The sequence below is a fragment of the Dipodomys merriami genome, unplaced genomic scaffold, assembly GCF_024711535.1.
Source record: "Dipodomys merriami isolate MVZ:Mamm:240054 unplaced genomic scaffold, mDipMer1.0.p SCAF_2258, whole genome shotgun sequence".
Taxonomy (NCBI): domain Eukaryota; kingdom Metazoa; phylum Chordata; class Mammalia; order Rodentia; family Heteromyidae; genus Dipodomys; species Dipodomys merriami.
The window spans coordinates 33,330-53,630 of NW_027203669.1; positions in this window are offsets into that span (position 1 = coordinate 33,330).

Genomic DNA, 20,301 nt, shown 5'->3' on the forward strand with positions numbered 1-20,301 from the left:
CGAAGCACTTAAACATGAAATAAATGTTTTCAGCCTCACAGAAAATGACAAACCCCAACACTCATGTTCAGGTTTTCCAATCCTATTGGAAGCTCTACTTCCTGACCTTCACTTTCATCGTATGTTTATTTGTTGGATGAGGAGTGGAGAGATGATGATTTGGCTGGGGTGGGGGTAGTTTAATTCAAAATGAGATCATGAGATCCCCTCCTCCTGATAATAACCTGGAGCCACCAATACCTCGTCTCATAATTATATTCTTTAGCAACTTGAGAACAGTCAGCTAGTCAAAGGGTAGAATAGAGTGAAATCTCCAGCCAGTCTTGGTGTCAACTCCTACTGTGTGGAAAAATAGGGCTGTGGTTTGAAGTGGTAAATGCAGGAAAATAGGAATCCACTCCACATATCCCTTTTCCTCTCAATTGACTGGGGAAAGGAAATCCACAGTACATAACTCTGGAAAATTCAAAATACTATGACATCATAACGACTAATCCCCAAAGAAAGGTTTTTGACATCTAAAGGTGAGGACACAGAATCTCTACAAATGAGTAAACCCCAAGCCCCGAATAGGAAATGTCAAATACTGGATTCCTCAGGGATGGAAATGATTTTGTTTTATCATTGTTCAACTCATGGTAATATTTTTTTGTCTCAGTCTCAGTCTTATCCTCCAGGAGCATAATTTTATTTTTCAGGAGTGCTTAGGAAAAGAAAGAATTTTCTGGAAGGAATCAGTCTCAGGAACCTTAGTTGGTCCATTTGCCCACGATCCTCAACTTCATGTCTTGCACGGGGCGAGGGTGGGGGGAGATCTGTGTATGAATTCTGCCCATCCATCCCTCCTGCTCACAGATGTCTCCTGGATAATTTCAGATCTGTCCTTCCAGTCCCATCTGAGAGGTTGACAACTCATGGCTTCCTCTGTGACCAAAGATGGTCCAAGGAAATCCATGACCACTTTGAGTAAGAATTCTATTATTATTATATTATCTATCTATCTAATAGATATATCTATACATCTATTATCTATTATATTCCTTCTTTCATTCTTTCAACAATTATGGCTGAGGGGCATCTGCATAGGTCTCACAGCTCTCTTGGCCCATTGGCCATGCTGCCGCCCAGGGTCTCTGCCCAGCTATCTCCACCCAGAGAATCTCATCAGAATCTTATCCGTATCTCCATTCTTGAGTTGTTCTCAGCCAGATGCCCTCTGCCCTCCAGCCTCATCTGTGTTATATTGAAATTCATTTGTAAGATCCAGATTGGACATATTTTGAGAGGTCAGATTAGGAGTCTTTATTAGAGTGTTCATTATTAGTCAGTAACTGCAGGCAGATACATGTCCTCAGAAAACTTGCAGCCTTGAATGCACTTTGTACCATCAGGAAACTGAGCCATGAGGATAATGAAGAACAGAAAAGCAATGTCCAACTCCAGTGAAAAGCCCAAGTGAGATGCCATGGTGATCTGAGGAGACGCAGGAAACATGAAGCATGGTGAAAAATGGTGCGTGTAATTGTTGGGGCCTAAATAGGGTCAAGATAAGGGTCACAGGAAGCTCAAGATTCAAGTTCAAGACACAGGACTGGGATGAAACTATTGTCCAAGTTCCTCTAGGAACTCAGGCACACACATCACATGGGGGTGGGACTTCCTTCTTCTAGGAACTCAGGCATGCACATCATCTGGGGGTGAGATTTCCTTTCCTCTGGGGATTCAAGCAGAGCCATCACCTGGAGGTGGCCTCTAACTTCATCCAACAAGAAGGCAAGATAGTGCCAGGTAGATCCAGTATCTTCATTTCACCTGCTTATACAGACGCTTCTGATTCAAAATTACAAATCCCCATGTCTCATACCCTACTGTATTTAAACCCTGATCCGCCTGTGCCTCCAGGCTGATGCTCCTCTCCAGCAATGATTAACTCCTAACCCCATCTATAGGAGGTATCTGCCTTCTTCTTTCCTTTTGTCTCCTTGATCTTTCCTAACAAAGTAGGGCTAGCTATATCTCTTGTTTACATTAATTTATTCCATTGTAATTATGGAGGTGATGCCCAGAGCAATTCCCATGACCTGAGTCAGGTAAGAATACATTTCCTAACTTAACCAAAGAAGTGAAGGACCTCTATGATGAAAACTTGAAAAACTTGAAAAAGGATATCAAAACAGAACTTAGAAAATGGCAAAAAAAAAAAAAAAATCCCATGCTCCTGTATTGGAAAGATCAACATCATGAAAATGGCAATACATCCCAAGGCTATCTAAAAATTCAATATGATACCTATCAAAATTCCAACCTCATTCTTTAAGGAAATAGAAGAGGCAATCCAAAAATTCAGATGGAACAATAAAAGACCCCAAATAGCAAAAACGCTCCTCAACAGAAAGAACACTGATGGTGGAATATCAATACCAAATTTCAAACTCTAATATAAAGCAATAGAAATCACAAGAGCTTGGTACTGGCACAAGAACAGACCTCAGGACCAATGGAATAGAATTGAAAACCCAGAAATGAACCTACAGACCTATAGCCAACTAATCTTCGATAAGGGAGCTAAACAAATAGAGTGGAAGAAAGACAGCCTCTTCAGTAAATGGTGCTGCCAAAATTGGTTAACAAATTGTAGAAAAACAAAGCTAGATCCTTATATTTCACCCTGCACCAGAATCAACTCCAAATGGTTCAAAGACCTCGGGGTCAAAGCAGACACTCTGAAAACATTAAAGGATGGAATAGGAGAAACCCTGGGTCTCCTTGGCACAGGCCGAAATTTTCTTAATAGAGACCCAGAAACACAACGAATCAAAGAAAGGTTGGACAAATGGGATTGCATGAAGTTGCAGAGCTTCTGCATGGCAAAGAACATAGCTAGCAAGATCAATAGAAAGCCCACGGATTTGGAGATGATCTTCACTAGCCATACAATGGACAGGGGTCTCATATCTAAAATATACTTGGAAATCAAAAAATTAAATCCCCTAAAAACAAATCCTCAAAGAAACAACTGCCCAATAAATAAGTGGGCTAAAGACTTAAAGAGAAACTTCTCTGAAGGAGAAAGAAGGATGGCCAATAGACACATGAAGAAAAGTTCAACATCCCTAGTCATTAAAGAAATGCAAATCAAAACAACATTTAGATACCACCTCACCCCAGTTAGAATGGCAAAAATCAAGAACTCTAATAACAACAGATGCTACAGGGGATGTTGACAGAAGGGAACCTTACTGCATTGTTGGCAGGAGTGTAAACTTGTTCAACCATATTGTAAAGCAGTATGGAGGTTCCTGAAAAGACTTCACATAGAGCTCCCCTATGATCCAGCAATCCCACTTTTGGGCATTTACCCAAATGTTTATAAACAAGGCCACACTAAAGGTACCAGCACAACTATGTTTATTGCTGCATTATTTACTATACCTAAGATATGGAACCAACCCAGATGCCCCTCAGTAGATGAATGGATCAAGAAAATGTGGTATATATACACAATGGAATTCTATGCCTCCATCAGAAAGAATGACATTGTCTCCTTTGTTAGGAAATGCAAAAGCTTGGAAAAAATTATATTAATTGAAGCAAGCCAATCCCAAAGAAACATAGGTCCCATGGTTTCCCTTATTTGCAATATCTAGTATATCTCTTTGTTAAGCAGGAAAGGTCAGATAAGGTGATGTTAGGGAAATGAACCCTAAGATATGTATTCAAATTTTTTTTCTTTCATGCGATTGTTTCTAACGCATATATAAGATTATTTCTTTTTTGCTATATATGTCCCTCCCCCATAGTATAACCCCTACTTTCACTGTATTTGATGTCGGTATAATTTTTGGAGGGGAAGGGGAAAAACAAGTCGTTTAAATAAGGATACAGGTGGACCCGTTTCAATGAGATGTACAAGTCGTTATGTCGAAAATGAATTTTACAACTTTGGTGGGAGGGGTGGGGAGGATTGGGTGGGGGGTCGTGGGTAGGATGGGAAGGGATGGGAAAGGGAAACAAAGGAGGAGGTTACAATGCTTGAGAAGAAATATACTCATTATCTTACCCATGTAATTTTAAACCCTCTGTACAGTATTTCCACAATAAAAAATAAATAAAAATTAAAATAAAATAAAAGCATGCATTTCCTTTGGCACAGTGTTTTCTCTTCCCTCACTCTCTCCCTGTCCCTCCCTCCTGTCTCCACCAGAGAGTTGCAGACTTCAGCTATAGGTGTGCTCTTGAGCTCCACTACTGCACTTAGTCACCCTTTTTCCCTTAAGTTCTGTGCTCTCCCGCTACCAACCCAAGGATATCCACGTGGATACACAATAAATGAGGAAAAGGACGCAGAATCACTCAAAAATAAAAACATAAATCTTTAAAAATAAAAGAAAAAAGAAGAGAGTTCTCTTGTTTCCATATCTGAGAATTTCTTTATATAGGAAGGGTATGTAGGTGTCTGTGTGGTCTCTTATTCTGTAATCAAAAATGGTGGCCTGAAATAAACATAGTTGTCCTGGCAGCTTTAGTGTGGTCTTGTTTGTTAACATTTGGGTAAATGCCCAAAAGTGGGATTGCTGGGTCATAGGGGAGCTATATGTGAAGTCTTTTGAGGAACCTCCATACTGCTTTCCAAAGTGGTTGAACAAGTTTACATTCCCACCAACAATGAAGTAAGGTTCCCTTCTGTCCACATCCCCTTCAGCATCTGTTGTTGTTAGAGTTCTTGATTTTTGCCATTCTAACTGGATTGAGGTATTAACTCAATGTTGTTTTGATTTGCATTTCTTTTATGGCTAGGGATGTTGAGCATTTCTTCATGCGTCTATAGGCCATCCTTCTTTCTTCTTCAGAGAAGTTTCTCTTTAAGTCTTTAGCCTACTTAATTACATTTCCCCATTTGTTAGGAAATGGAAATTTTTGGAAAAAATTATATTAAGTGAAGTAAGCCAGGCCCAAAGAAACATAGGTCCCATGGTTTCCCTTATTTGCAATATCTAGTATATGTATGAGTCAAGCGGAAAAAGTCCGATTATGTGATGTTAAGAAAATGAACCCTTAGATATGTATTATAATGTTTTTTCTTTAATGCATTTGTTTCTAACGCATTTATAAGATTATCTCTTTGTTCCTTTGTATGTCCCTTCCCGCAGTATAAACCCTGTTTTCACTATATTTGATGTCAGTATAACTTGTGGGGGAGATGGGGAAAAACAAGTCGTTTAAGGATACAGTTGGACCTGTTGCAGCAATGAGAAGTACAAGTTGTCATGTTCAAAAAGACCTTTACAACGTTGGTGCTGGGGGCGGGGGTGGATTGGGTGGGTGGGGGGGAGGCTGAGAAGGGATGTGAAGGGTAAACAAAGGAGGAGGCTGCAATGCTTGATAAGAAATGTACGCATTATCCTGCCCATGTAATGTAACCCCTCTGTATAGTATGTTCACAAAAAAAATTAAATTAAATTAAAGAAAATGGTGGCCTGTGGCTACACCTAAAGATCTCTCTGTCTGTTTGTCTGTCTATTTATCTATCCATCTATCAATCTATCTATCTATCTATCTATCTAATATAAATATACTTCATATTAACTAGATATACATATATGTATACACATATGTATATCTAGTAAATCAATTATATATATGAATATCTATTTATATATTCATATATGTATATGCATATATATTCATATGCATATGTATATATTCATTGACATCCTCATTCTCTCTGGCAATCCACTCTCTGTCATTTCACAGGGGTAATGACACCAGGATTCCAAATAGAAAACAAAACAAACCATACAAAATAAAACAAAAACACGAATACCTCTAACCCCTCCCCAAAACAAAACTACCAACAACACATTGTTTTCTTTCATGTATTTTGTTTTGTTTTCTATTTGGAATTCTGGTGTCATTTCTCCTGTGAAATGACCTGCAGATGCACAATGGATTGCCTGGGAGAATGAGCATTTGAATCAACAATAATATATATATATATATGTATATATATATATTTATATATATATATGTGTGTGTGTGTGTGTGTGTGTGCACGTGTATATATATGTTAGATTTTCTAAATATGCATACATGTATATATATTTATCTAGTAAATATAGTTTATATATCAGGTAAGAAGTGATTTTGTGTATTTTTTAATAATAATTTCTTAAACAGAACTGCATCTGACAGAAGTCCTGAAATCTGTGATTTGTCATAGCCCCCACTGAGGTGGAATTCTGGAAATATGGATTTGGCACCCATCTCCTCCTGCAGTGACTGGAGATGGAAGGGACAGAGCTACTGCAGGCTTTGGCCCAGAATTCCACCTTTGTGCTTGCAATGCCAGTAGGAAGGTCACTCAGATCCACCTAATTTCCCCTGCATAACTAATCCCCTTGTCAAATGTACCAGATATCAGACACCACCCATCACCCACAACCCAAGATGTCTGAAGACACTCAGATGACAAAAGGACTTCAGACTTGCAACAGTGGCTGCATTACGCACCAGGCCACCTAGACATAACATAAAAGGAAGGATCCACTTGGATCCTACTCACCACAGCTGTCCTTGCTCCGAGCATCTGCAGTACAGGGAGAAGCAGCAGCAGCGGCACATGCCGGATGAAGGCTCTGTTTATTGTCCTGCTATTCTGCATGGTCTATGTTGGTCCCAAGGTGCAGCAGGCTGAGGTACCATGAACAAGTTTTGCTGGCATGTTCCTCTTGCATGACTTGTGGGTGTATGTGTGTGTGTGTTTGTGTATGTGTGTGTGTGTGTGAGAGAGAGAGAGAGAGAGCGAGCGAGAGAGAGAGAGAGACAGACAGACAGACAGACAGACAGACAGACAGACAGACAGAGAGACAGACAGACAGACAGACAGACAGACAAAACAGAGAGAGAGAGACAGAGTCGGGTGTGTGCATGTGTGTTTATTTTTAATAAAATGTAGATTTGCATGCCTTGTTAAACAGGAAAATACCCTTGCACCTTTGAACTCCCTGTCAGGTCCTGATTGTTTCCTCTTCAGCGCAAAAGCTAAAGGCAACTAACTGCATCATGGGTCATATCAGCACTGCATTTCCTTCCTACTAAGTCTGAAGATGCAATAGTTTTCACGCAAAAGATGAGAAAGTTGCTGAGGCGTGCAATAGTCCTTTAGGTGGATGAGGAGTGGCACACCCTGGTCCTTCTCACAGACAAACTGGTGAAGATCCAGAAAGGAGGACCCTGAGACTCCTCATGTGACATCTCATAGCTATGAAGATGGTCAAGTCCTAATACCTTTTATATCATGTAAGAAAAACTCCCTCCCCTACCTCTGACCCTCAAGATAACACAGAACCATGGGCTTCTCACAGCCATGGAGACCTGGACTGGAAGCACCCATCTAAATGTTTATAAAAGAATATGATGAATGGTTTCCATTCATCGATTGATGATTACTGGCTATGTTGAGATCACAGAACCAGAAATTCTACACAAGCCCTCCTGTGATCATTCCTCCACTGAATACATAGCTCATCATGGAGTGGACCATGACCACAGACCCTCCATCCACCGGGAAACTGTGTGCCTATGGTGTTTTTAATGCCAGCATCTAGTTTGATCCTTCGCTAGCTTCATGTGTGTGGCAAATGAATTTGACTTAGTTAGATTGACAAACAGCTTCCAAGGAAAGCCCTCTGGATGAATCCTCTTGTCTCGACATGAACATAAAAATATTCAAGCCACGGGCGGTTCCGGGAAGATGGCGGAGGAGAAGCTGGAATCTGAACAAGCTCTCGCATAGAAAGCAGTTTTAGAGTTCCAGTGAACAGTCCTAAGCCAAAGAATCACACCAAGTGTGCCATCACAGGACAGAGAGTTAGTTAAGAGAGGGGAAGCCAAGGAGACACATCTGAGCGCCTGCCAGGAGCTGCCGCTGGCGGCAGGGTCACGGCGGCGACCACCGCCGTGGGGTCATACCTGAGAAACAGAGAGTCTGGGACGAAGGAGCCAGACGCAGTGGACGAGCGGATTCTACTCAACACCAACAAGAACCGACAAGGAGCGGACATCTTCATCCTGCAGTTTGCAGACCAAAGACGACCCAGGATCCAAGACTCGGTGTGAGTACAAGCCCGATGTCCTCACTCCTTCTCAGGGAGCAGAGGAGGAAAGGCCACCCCTCCCCCCCCAGCACCGGTGATCTCCATCTTGGATACCGACAAAGCTCGGAGGAGCTGCTAGCTCCAGCTCAGGCCTTGGAATAAAACGAGTCATTTAGCAGGTCACAAGAACTTAACGGCGAAGTGACCTGCCAGACTCAGCTCCATGAGGGAAAAGTCACCCAGCTCTGGGGCCAGCCATTGGAGTGGCTTGACTCACTGGGTAACCAGATCCAGAGGCTGCCCCTCCCTCTAGCAGCCACCACAATCAATTGAAAAACAGAAACGCTGAGAATGGCTCCAGGCTGGACGCTGTGAAATTTATCACAAAATAGCCCCAGGGAAAAGTTACTGTTTGTTGAAAGGCCTCAACTCTACCCAGAACCTAGCCTCATCACCGCATCCCCCTCTTTTGTGATTCTCAAAGCAGATCACCCTCCCAGAAAACTAACCTGGGAGGGGTAAAGCAGAGCATTTTCTGCCTCTTCCAACAAACAGACTTAAGAAACCAATCAAGCCACAGGACCTCAAGCTGACCAGAGACTCCAACAAGAGACTGGTTACAGACAAAAGGGCGATACAGGATTCTTCCAAACCCTCCCCCCCAAAAAAAAATCAAAAGATTTTTTTTCTTCTTCTTCTTTTCTTTTTTGTTTGTTTTTTGTTTTGTGTTACCTTATATATGTATAAAAAATTTTTTTCTCTTCTAAAACTATAATTAATCTTTAATTTTTGCCTCTTCTGAAAAAATAATTGTTTTCCAGTAACTTTTTTTTCTCCTCTTATAATTTTTATTTTAGGAATATGTGAATGACCGATTTCCTTTCTTTTTTTGTCTTCTTCCTCTTTTTCTTTCTTTCTTAATTATCTTTTTGTTTTTTGTCTAGCTCTACTGAACTTCTGATCTTTTCTTCTCCCTTTCCCATCCTTAAAGTTTTTCACATCTCCTCTATGTCCCTCCCTTTCTCTCAACATATTCACATTCCTCTCTAAATAGACGGTATTTTAATCTCTATAATAACATTAATCTTTATGTTTCTATTTTTTTCTGGTCTCTTTTCATTCCCCTTTCCCTCTCTTCTTTTTCTCTTTCTCTCTACTTTCATCCTACACAACCCATTTCCTGAATTGTGACTAGGACATAGTTAACTCTCCCTGTGCCTCCCCACACCAATCTATTCCTATTTTTTACCCACATCTCTCCCTAATCTTAATAATTTCTGGTTTTCCAAATTATTTTCTGCAGTTCGAAGTCCTTTAACATATAGTTGTTTGATGTTGAATAGATGTATCTGTTGAAGTGTCTGTAGACTATTGACTGTACAAATGCAAACTTTGGTTGATGGTTGCCTTAAGATAGTGTTCCAGCACAAAACTGGTGCTATCTTCATCTCAATTGGGCAGAGTAAGCCAGAAAAACACAAGAAAGATGGCAAATTCGGGTACCTCAATTCCCAATCCTGATAATCAGGGGACAGAACAGATAATGAGTAATCCAGAGGAGAGTTCCCAAATAGCTCTACAAACACTACTAGCAAAAATGATAAATGAGAAGTTTGACAATGTACAAAGGACTCTGTATGAGCGTGATAGGGAGAGAGAGGAGGCATCCCGGAAGTTTATACAGGAATATCATAAGCGTGATGAAGCTACTCAAAAACTAATAGTGGATTTGTGTGAACAACTTGAGAATACTCAAAGAGAAAGGGAGGAATGGCGTGAGCAGACTGGGAACACTCAAAGAGAACTGCAGGAATCCCACGAACGCGAGGAAGCTAATCAAAGAGTAATACAGGAATTGAGAAACCAGGTAGAGAACACACAAAGATCACTAAAGGCATCCAGAGAATCCATTAACAAAGAGCTGAAGGAAGTCAGGGAGACCACAAAGGGAAAGCTGAATGGAACCCAACAGAAGGAATGGGAGTCCAAAGAAACCATATCCAATCAATTAAGTGATTTGAGGACAAACACTGAACACCAAATTAAGGAAGTAAAGAGATTCATACAAGACCTAAAACAGAGCTTCAACAAAGAACTTGAAGCCATCAAAGCTGACCAATTAGAAGGAAAAGAGATAAAAAACAAAGTAGAGAGTATTGACAGCAGGTTAGACCATGCAGAAGATCGAATCTCAGGGATTGAAGACAGCCTAGATATTATAGAGAAAGAACATACAACCATCCAAGACAAGTCCAAGAAATATGATAGATCTATTCAACACCTGGAAGACACCATCAGAAGGCCTAACTTAAGGATAATGGGTGTAGAGGAGCACCTAGAAAGAGAAGTTAATGGTCTAGGAAATTTGTTTAACAGGATCCTAGCAGAGAACTTCCCAAACATGCAAAAAGATAGGCCTATTCAGATACCAGATGCCTTTAGAACCCCAAATAGACCAGACCAGAATAGGACATCCCACCGTCACATTATAATCCACACAGGATCAACTCAGACCAAGGAAAAGATCCTTAAAGCTGTCAAGGAGAAACGGTTAACCAATTATAAAGGGAAATCAATTAGAATCACCTCAGATTTCTCAGCAGAGACAATCAAAGCAAGAAGAGCCTGGAATGATGTATGCCATGCCCTAATAACAAACAACTATCAACCAAGAATACTGTACCCAGCTAAACTCTCCTTCATAACTGAAGGCCAAATAAAAACCTTCCATAGCAAAGAAAAATTGAAACAATACATCTCCACCAAACCAGCCATACAAAAGATTCTTAAAGATGTCCTACACATAGAAAACCAACAAGACCACAATAAAGGCCAAGAAACTGCACCCAAACTGAGAATCCAAGAACCATAGGAAGAACCCAGTTTTCGCAGCCCCCAAGAAGGTGGATAACATGGCAGGAACTCCCAAATACCTCTCAGTCCTATCTCTTAACGTTAACGGACTGAACTCTCCAATTAAGCGACATAGACTGTCTACTTGGATTAAAAAACAAGACCCTTCTATCTGCTGCCTGCAGGAGTCACATCTTGCCCGTAAAAACAAACACATTTTCAATGTTAAAGGCTGGAACAAAATCTACCAAGCAAACGGCCCCCATAAACAGGCGGGAGTTGCAATCCTAATATCAGATAAAATAGACTTCAAATTAAAATTCGTGAGAAGAGATAAAGAAGGTCGCTACATACTAATTAAAGGATCTCTCCTTCAGGAGGATATTACAATTCTAAATATCTATTCGCCAAACAAGGGAGCACCCAAATTTATCAAAGAAACACTACTTTCCCTCAAATCCCATATAGATCCAAAGACATTAATTGTTGGGAATTTTAACACACCACTCTCCCCACTAGATAGATCAACTCGGCAAAACTCAACAGAGAAACCGCAGATCTAAACAGCTGCATAGATCAACTAGACTTAACAGACATTTACTGCACATTTCACCCAGCAGCATCAAAATACACGTTCTTCTCATCAGCACATGGAACGTTTTCTAAAATAGACCACATTTTAGGCCACAAAGCAAACTTGTCTAAATTCAGAAACATTGAAGTTATACCTTGCATTCTCTCTGACCACAAGGGAATAAAATTAGAACTCAACACCAAAAGCCACTAAAGAAAGTCCAGTATCACATGGAGGCTGAACAACACACTGCTGAATCATGAGTGGGTCATGGAAGAGGTTAGAAAGGAAATTCAAATGTTCATGCTATTCAACAAAAATGAACACACAAATTACCAGCTCCTCTAGGACACAGCAAAGGCAGTACTCAGAGGCAAGTTTATAGCTCTGAGCTCCTACATCAACAAATTGGAGAGATCTGAAACTAACAAGTTAATGACCCATCTAAACCTCCTTGAAAAAGAGCAGCAAGATAAACCCCAATCCAGTAGACGGAAATAAATAATCAAAATTAAATCAGAATTAAATGAATTAGAATCCAAAAAAACTATAGAAAGAATCAACAAAACAAAGAGTTGGTTCTTTGAAAAACTTAACAAAATTGACAGACCCTTAGCAAATCTTATAAGAAAAAGAAGAGAACACACCCAAATTAATAAACTCAGAGATGAGAATGGAAACATCACCACGGAAACAACCAAGATTCAGAACATTGTAAGGGAAGACTTCTCAAAACTTTATGCTAATAAGTTTGACAACTTCACAGAAATAGACCTCTTCCTAGCAAATATTGACATGCCAAAAATAAACCAAGATGAGTTAAACTATCTTAACAGGCCCATATCAAGCATTGAAATAGAAACAGGAATAAGAGACCTCCCAGCTAAGAAAAGTCCAGGACCAAATGGTTTTACAGCGGAATTTTACAAGGCCTACAAAGCAGAGCGCACACCAATTCTCCTCCAACTCTTCAATGAAATTGAAAGAGAAAGCTCACTACCGAACACATTCTATGAAGCCATCATAACCCTCATCCCAAAACCAGACAGGGACTCATCATAGAAAAAGAACTATAGACCCATTTCTTTGATGAACATTGATGCAAAACTTCTTAACAAAATTTTGGCCAACCGACTTCAACAATTCATCCAAAAAATCATACACCATGATCAAACAGGATTCATTTCAGGGATGCAAAGCTGGGTCAATATATGCAAATCAATTAATATTATTCATCACATCAACAGGAGCAAGAACAAGAACCACATGGTTATCTCAGTAGACGCAGAAAAAGCATTCGACAAGATCCTACACCCCTTTATGATGAAGGTTTTGGAAAAATTAGGAATCCATGGAACATTCCTCAATACAATAAAGGCTGTATATGACAAACCTACAGCCAGCATTATACTCAATGGTGAAAATCTAAAGCCATTTCCTCTTAACTCAGGAACAAGACAAGGATGCCCACTCTCTCCACTTCTCTTCAATCTAGTATTAGAATGCCTAGCTACAGCAATAAGACAAGATGCAGACATAAAGGGGATCCAAATAGGGAAAGAACAAATAAAACACTCCCTCTTTGCAGATGACATGATCTTGTATTTAAAGAATCCCATAGACTCCACTCCCAAATTACTCAAGCTGATTCAAAACTTTGGCAAAGTAGCAGGTTACAAAATTAACCTCCAAAAATCAATGGCTTTTCTGTATGCCAACAATGAGAAAAGTGTGGCTGAAATTAGGAAAGCAACTCCATTTGTAATAGCCCCACAAAAAATAAAATACCTAGGAATTAACTTAACTAAAGAAGTGAAGGACCTCTACGATGAAAACTTTAAAATCTTGAAAAAGGAAATCAACACAGAACTTAAAAAATGGCAAAACCTCCCATTCTCCTGGATTTAGAAGATTAACATCGTGAAAATGGCAATACTTCCCAAGGTTATCTACAAATTCAACGCGATACCTATCAAAATTCCACCCTCATTCTTCAAGGAAATAGAAGAGGCAATCCAAAAATTCATATGGAACAATAAAAGACCCGAATAGCAAAAACGCTCCTCAACGGAAAGAACACTGCTGGAGGAATATCAATACCAAATTTCAAACTCTCCTATAAAGCCATAGTAATCAAAACAGCTTGGTATTGGCATAAGAACAGACTTCAGGACCAATGGAATAGAATTGAAAACCCAGAAATGAACCTACAGACCTCTAGCCATCTAATCTTCGATAAGGAAGCTAAAACAATAGAATGGAAGAAAGACAGCCTCTTCAGTAAATGGTGCTGGCAATATTGGTTAACTACATGTAGAAAACTAACGCTAGATCCTTATATTTCACCCTGCACCAGAATCAACTCCAAATGGATCAAAGACCTTGAACTCAAAGCAGACACTCTGAAAACATTACAGGATGGAATAGGAGAAACCCTAGGTTTCCTTGGCTCAGGCCGAAATTTTCTCAATAGAGACCCGGAAACACAACAAATCAAAGAAAGGTTTGACAAATGGGATTGCATAAGGTTGCAGAGCTTCTGCAGGGCAAATGACATAGCTAGCAAGATCAATAGAAAACCCACCGTTTGGGAGAAGATCTTTACTAGCCATACAACGGACAAGGGTCTCATATCTAAAATATATTTGGAACTCAAAAAATTAAACCACCCAACAACAAATCCTCAAAGAAACAACTGCCCAATAAATAAGTGGGCGAAAGACTTAAAGAGAAGCTTCTCTGAAGAAGAAAGAAGGATGGCTAATAGACACATGAAGAAAAGTTCAACATCCCTAGCCATAAAAGAAATGCAAATCAAAACAACATTGAGATATCACCTCACTCCAGTTAGAACAGCAAAAATCAAGAACTCTAACAACAACAGATGCTGGAGGGGATGTGGACAGATAGGAACCTTATTTCATTGTTGGTGGGAATGTAAACTTGTTCAACCACTTTGGAAAGCAGTATGGATGTTCCTCAAAAGACTTCACATAGAACTCCCCTATGACCCAGCAATCTTGCTTTTGGGCATTTACCCAAATGTTTACAAACAAGACCACACTAAAGCTACCAGCACAACTATGTTTATTGCAGCATTATTTACCATAGCTAAGATATGGAACCAACCCAGATGCCCCTCAGTAGATGAATGTATCAAGAAAATGTGGTATATATACACAATGGAATTCTATGCCTCCATCAGAAAGAATGACATTTCCCCATTTGTTAGGAAATGGAAAGGCTTGGAAAAAATTATATTAAGTGAAGTAAGCCAGGCCCAAAGAAACATAGGTCCCATGGTTTCCCTTATTTGCAATATCTAGTATAGGTATGAGTCAAGCGAAAAAGGTCAGATAATGTGATGTTAGGAAAATGAACCCTTAAATATGTATTTTAATGTTTTTGTTTCTTTCATGCATGTGTTTCTAACGCATTTATAAGATTATTTCTTTGTTGCTTTGTATGTCCCTCCCCCACAGTGTAACCCCCGCTTTCACTATATTTGATGTCAGTATAACATGTGGAGGAGATGGGGACAAACAAGTCGTTTACGGATTCAGGTGGACCTGTTGCAACAATGAGAAGTACAAAATGTCATGTCAAAACCAGTTTTACAATATCGGTGTGGGGGGGAGGGGGGTCTGAGTGGGTGGAGGGGAGGGGGGAGGCTGGGAAGGGAGGTGAAGCGTAAACAAAGGAGGAGGCTGCAATGCTTGGTAAGAAATGTATGCATTATCCTGCCCATGTAATTGTAACCCCTCTGTACAGTATGTTCTCATATAAAATAAAATAAAATAAAATAAAAAATATTCAACCCACAACCAGGTCCTGGTAGCTCATGTCTGTCATTCCAGCTACTCAAGAAGCTGAGATCTGGAGGATCGTGTTGTTCAAAGCCAGCCGGGGGAAGGAACAGTCTATGAGACTCTTACCTGTAACCCCTAAAACAAAACAAAACATAAAGTGCAGCTTTGGCTCAAATTGGTAGAGCATGAGTCTTAAGCACAAATCAAAGCCTAAGAAACAGCACTCTGGTTTTGAGTTCAAGTCCCAGGACCTGTACAAAAATAGTAATAATAGACTGGGAAGGAGGCTCAGTGGTAGAGTGCTCGTCTAGCATGCATGATTCCCTGGGTTCAATTCCTCAGTACTACATAGACAGAAAAGACCAGAAGTGGGGCTGTGGCTAAAGTGGTAGAGCACCATCCTTGAGCAAAATGAAACTCAGGGACAGTGCTGAGGCCCTGAGTTCAAGCTCCAAGACATGCACATAATAATAATAATAATAATTATTATTATTATAGTATTAACAGAATAATAATGACAAGAATGGGAACATGAGTTTTTAGAAAAGCATCTCCTGTGTTGAAGTCCTCTGCCACTCAGCCAGATTGGAGAAAGTTACTGGAATGTATTGATTGGAACAAGGACTTCCTGGTTGCTTTGTGTTATTGATTTTCAGGCAAAAGAGAGAGTGAAAGAGTGGCAAAAATACACTGTTATGCACATGAAGAATGAGAATGGAGTCTTCGTAGCTAACTGTAAGTACACTGTGGTGTGCAAAGAGGACATCAGTCAAAACACGGGCCATGCACTCAGTGGGGGAGATTCTTCAGATCTTTCAAAACATGGCTTTGAAATCTAGAATCATCCACAAGTCAGGACAGTAGTGATGTAGGTTATTCATGTCCACTCTGTAGGTGCTTGCTTCTTCCTAGGAAATTCAGAAATTACACATTAAAAAAGTCTTCAGTGTATTTTATTTTTATTATTGCATTAAAAAATGATCTGTCAGTGGTTGGTGGCACACAAGAGTTGGGATTTATCCACGCAGTTGACCAATACAAAAGATCTTTCCTGATCAATGTCACTTCATTGGGGTGTGGGGTGGGAATGGCTTTAGTGGTTAGAAGCAGTTCCCAGCACTCAAACTCGATCTTGGGTTAATTAATTAACTAATTACTTAATTAATTTATAATCACAGTCTAATACTTGTTTTAATAATTTACTCTAACATTGTCTGAACAGGACAGACAGATGAGAGTCTGGCCGATCTGTAATCCCAATTCCTCTGGGGAATACCTGAATTTTTTAAAAAATAATATTTTATGAACATTCAGTGGTTGTACCAAACAGTTGCTATTCTACAAAAGCGGTTTATGAATACAAGAATTTTATAGACATCCAAAAGCAATTTATATGGATTGAATTGGAAAATAAAATCTGTGCAACATGCTGAATCTAGGAAGTCAGGTATTGTTGTGCTTTGGAATAATTGGAAAAAAATTAAAAGCATATGTTTTCAGGGAGGGAATGTGGGTCAGTGGTAGGGTGCTTTCCTTGCATACATGAAGCCCAAGGTTTGATTCCTCAGTATACTACAGACACAGAAAAAAACAGAAGTGGCACCGTGGCTCAAGTGATAGTGTGCTAGTCTTGAGCTGAAGAAGTTCAGGGACAGTGCCCAGGCCCTGAATTCAAGACCCAGGGCAGTCCAAAAAAAAGAGCATGTATTTTTCATGTGGATCCAGTTGTATTATATTCACAAATTGCTTTATTGAATGGCCACTCCTCTATCAAACCACTTATAAATAACACAATATATTTAAAAATTAAAAGATAAGAAATATAGTTCTGATTATCTGATGTATGAAATGGTTACCCCTCAACTCTATAGTAAAAATAAATTAAAATATTGTAACGTAGAAAAATAATTGAAGATACATTTAAAGATAATAAAATATAAAGATAAAAGATAATTTAAAATATATAAAAAGATAATGAAAATATATTTTCAAAGATAGTAAAATATTTTTAAAGATCATGTTTTCTAAAAAGATAAAAATACATTTAAAATGAGATAAATACATTTTTTAAAGATAATAAAGTTCGTTTTCAGTATAGTGTCTTGTATATCTCATTGTCATAATGAGTCAACATGTATCCTTATTTAAGCATTTAGTTATATCCCTTCCCCTTCCCAAATTACAAAAATGTATATACAAGATACAGGACACCAGAATCAAATACAGTGAAAACAGGGGTTATATTGTTGGGGGGTGGAAAGAAAAAGAAAAAAAATAATAAAAATGTATGTTTTTTAAAGAGTACATTTGTACTCAACAGTTCAACTTTCGAGGGAAACTGGTCTCATTTTCTGAAACCTTAGCTATAGAAGACAAAATATCAATAGAAGAGCAAACGTTCACATATTGACATGCACTCAATTAGACCTAGAACAAATGAATGTGAAGATTCGTGGAAATACTTTTCTATGATGGTTTGGGGATAGGGGAGAATTCAGGAATTGGTTTTCTGTGCACTTTATGGAGCGGGTGGAATTCTTCACCCAAACTCCAAGTGATTGAACTACAAGAAAGTTCATGGGATTGATTAGAAACCAGGTTCCTTAACCCAGGATTCATCCAGAAGGAGTGGAGAATGGTTCACTCCACACTGGGCAGGGGACTATGAAATGAGATGGTGGAACTCTAGTGCACGGACCATGATTACTTCTTCCATGGCAGACTTTGGTGAAAACTATTGCCAAGTTCTGCTGCAAATGTCATCGTCTTCTACAACAGGAATGTGGACAAGGAAGGAAATATCACATTCATAATCCTGGTGGCAGGTGAATCAGAGGCTGTGCTGGGGATGGAGAAGAACGGACAGTGCCTCACTTTACAGAACTCTGTGCATGCAGGAGGCCTCAGGGTGCACAATGGGTGCAGAATCAGTTTTCTGTAGACCAGAAACACCTCCGTGGGTCTTTTTCAAGATACCTGGCTCCATGGCAAACACCCATTGCTACAGCTCGCTAGGCAGTGGCCTGTGCCACTCACACAGTGATATTGCGGCTGACAGATAGGAACCCACATTGGAAATTCTTATTAAATTTGATTTATACACACTTCTTTCCATGATGTGGAGTGAGCTCATTTCTGTGTTGAACTCTCCCACCACGTTCTCAAGGCATGAAAATAAATCTAAATTTCCTCACAGATTGGTGGGAATTGAGCCTCTCAAATGTAAAGTTCTCCAACATGAAAATAACTGGAGCTTTGACTAAACACCTAGCACCAAGCTCCTGAGTTTTATACTGGAGTGTCTGTCATACACAGGGGGGTGGTAGAATATTGAGCCTTGGTTGAACCATTTGCAAAGATGGGATTTAGCTTTTTGATGTGGGTTTTTCTCATAAGTAACCAGGGATAACATGGTAAAGGAAAAGTTCACTTCATTTCATCCTTTCATTTGAGGGAGGCTAAAAAACACAGAAAATGTGTGCTGAAATGCACAAAAGGTAAAGGATACCCCAGAGGTTGGAGGAAATAAGAACATTCAGGTGGAAACCGGAGGCTCATGCCTGTCATCCCAGCTTAACAGGAGGCTGAGATATGAAGATTTTGGTTCAAAGCCAGCCCAGGGCAAGAAAGTGCATGAGTCTCTGTTCTCCAGTGAATCACCAAAAAGCCAAAAATGGAGCTGTGAAGCTCAAGTGGGTAGAATGCTCACCTTAGGCAAAAAGAAAAACGCTCAGGGAAGTTACCCAGTGCAGTACTGGCAACACGCATGCACGCATGCACAAACACACACACGCACACACACACACAACTCAATTCCATCATAGCTTTGTCATTGGTGAGTACTGAAAATGCAAATGATCAGATGCCCTGCCTGGGGTGAGGGGATTTTCATTTAGGCCAAATTGGGAATGACCTGCCTGCTGACAAGCTTGTGAGCATGCACCTAGTGTTGTGCTTGACCTGGGAGTCAATCCTTCAATTCTTATAGTTTAAGTAAAATCCCCTCTAAACAAAAAAGTCAGTACAACAAAGAAAGCAAAAAAAAAAAGAGCACAGGTTTTAGATCTGTATGAATTCTGTCTTGCTCCCTCTGTCCTTCAGTATCTTATATAAACTCAGAACCAAAGAGCCAGTGGACTGAGAATGTTAGGTTATTAAATACTTCACCAATTAGAAATATTTTTAAAGGATTTTGGTGTGTACAAGCATTTGGTTGGGCTTTCACTAAACCAAACTATGCAAAGTTGGGAATTACAGTAGAATCATGATTAGGAGAAGTAGGTCAAGTGTGAGCTACCAGAGGGTGGCACGACTGGCCAAGTCGTTTATCATCCTGATAACACATTCTGCCTTAAATTATGCTTATATTCCTATTCTTATTTTTAGCTTTTTGACAAATCCCTGAGGATTGAGGATGTTGCCTAGTATACAACAAACATATTGAAATATATGTAGGTTAAATAGAATGTTTTAACCAATTTTACACACTCACCATAGCTATTGGCTTCCCCAGAAGACACTGAATGAAAACATTGATATTAGTTAAGTGCTATATCATGTAACTACCTGGTGACATTGGAGATCAGTTCAGAAGGAAGTTTTCCCTAGATTTCTCCTTTCTATTAGCAAGTAGAGTGAAATGAACTGTTATGCAAATTGGAATATAATTTTCAGATGTGATTTTAAACCTCTGCTTTCTATTATATTTTAAAAGTACAGCTCTCTGTAATTAATGGATCATTAGCACATTTATTTGCAAGGAATTAAAATATGATATATACAACTATTTTGTGCATCAGAGCTATAAACAAATTTTTTCTTCTCTTAAACCTCCTTTTTACATATATTTATGATTACCCACAAAACGTAGAAAATTATTTTAAAGTGCTATTATTCACCTTTTCTACTCCTTTAGCTTTTGTTTTTGGTATTCATTCATGGATAGTAATAGCTGCTATTTATCCAGACC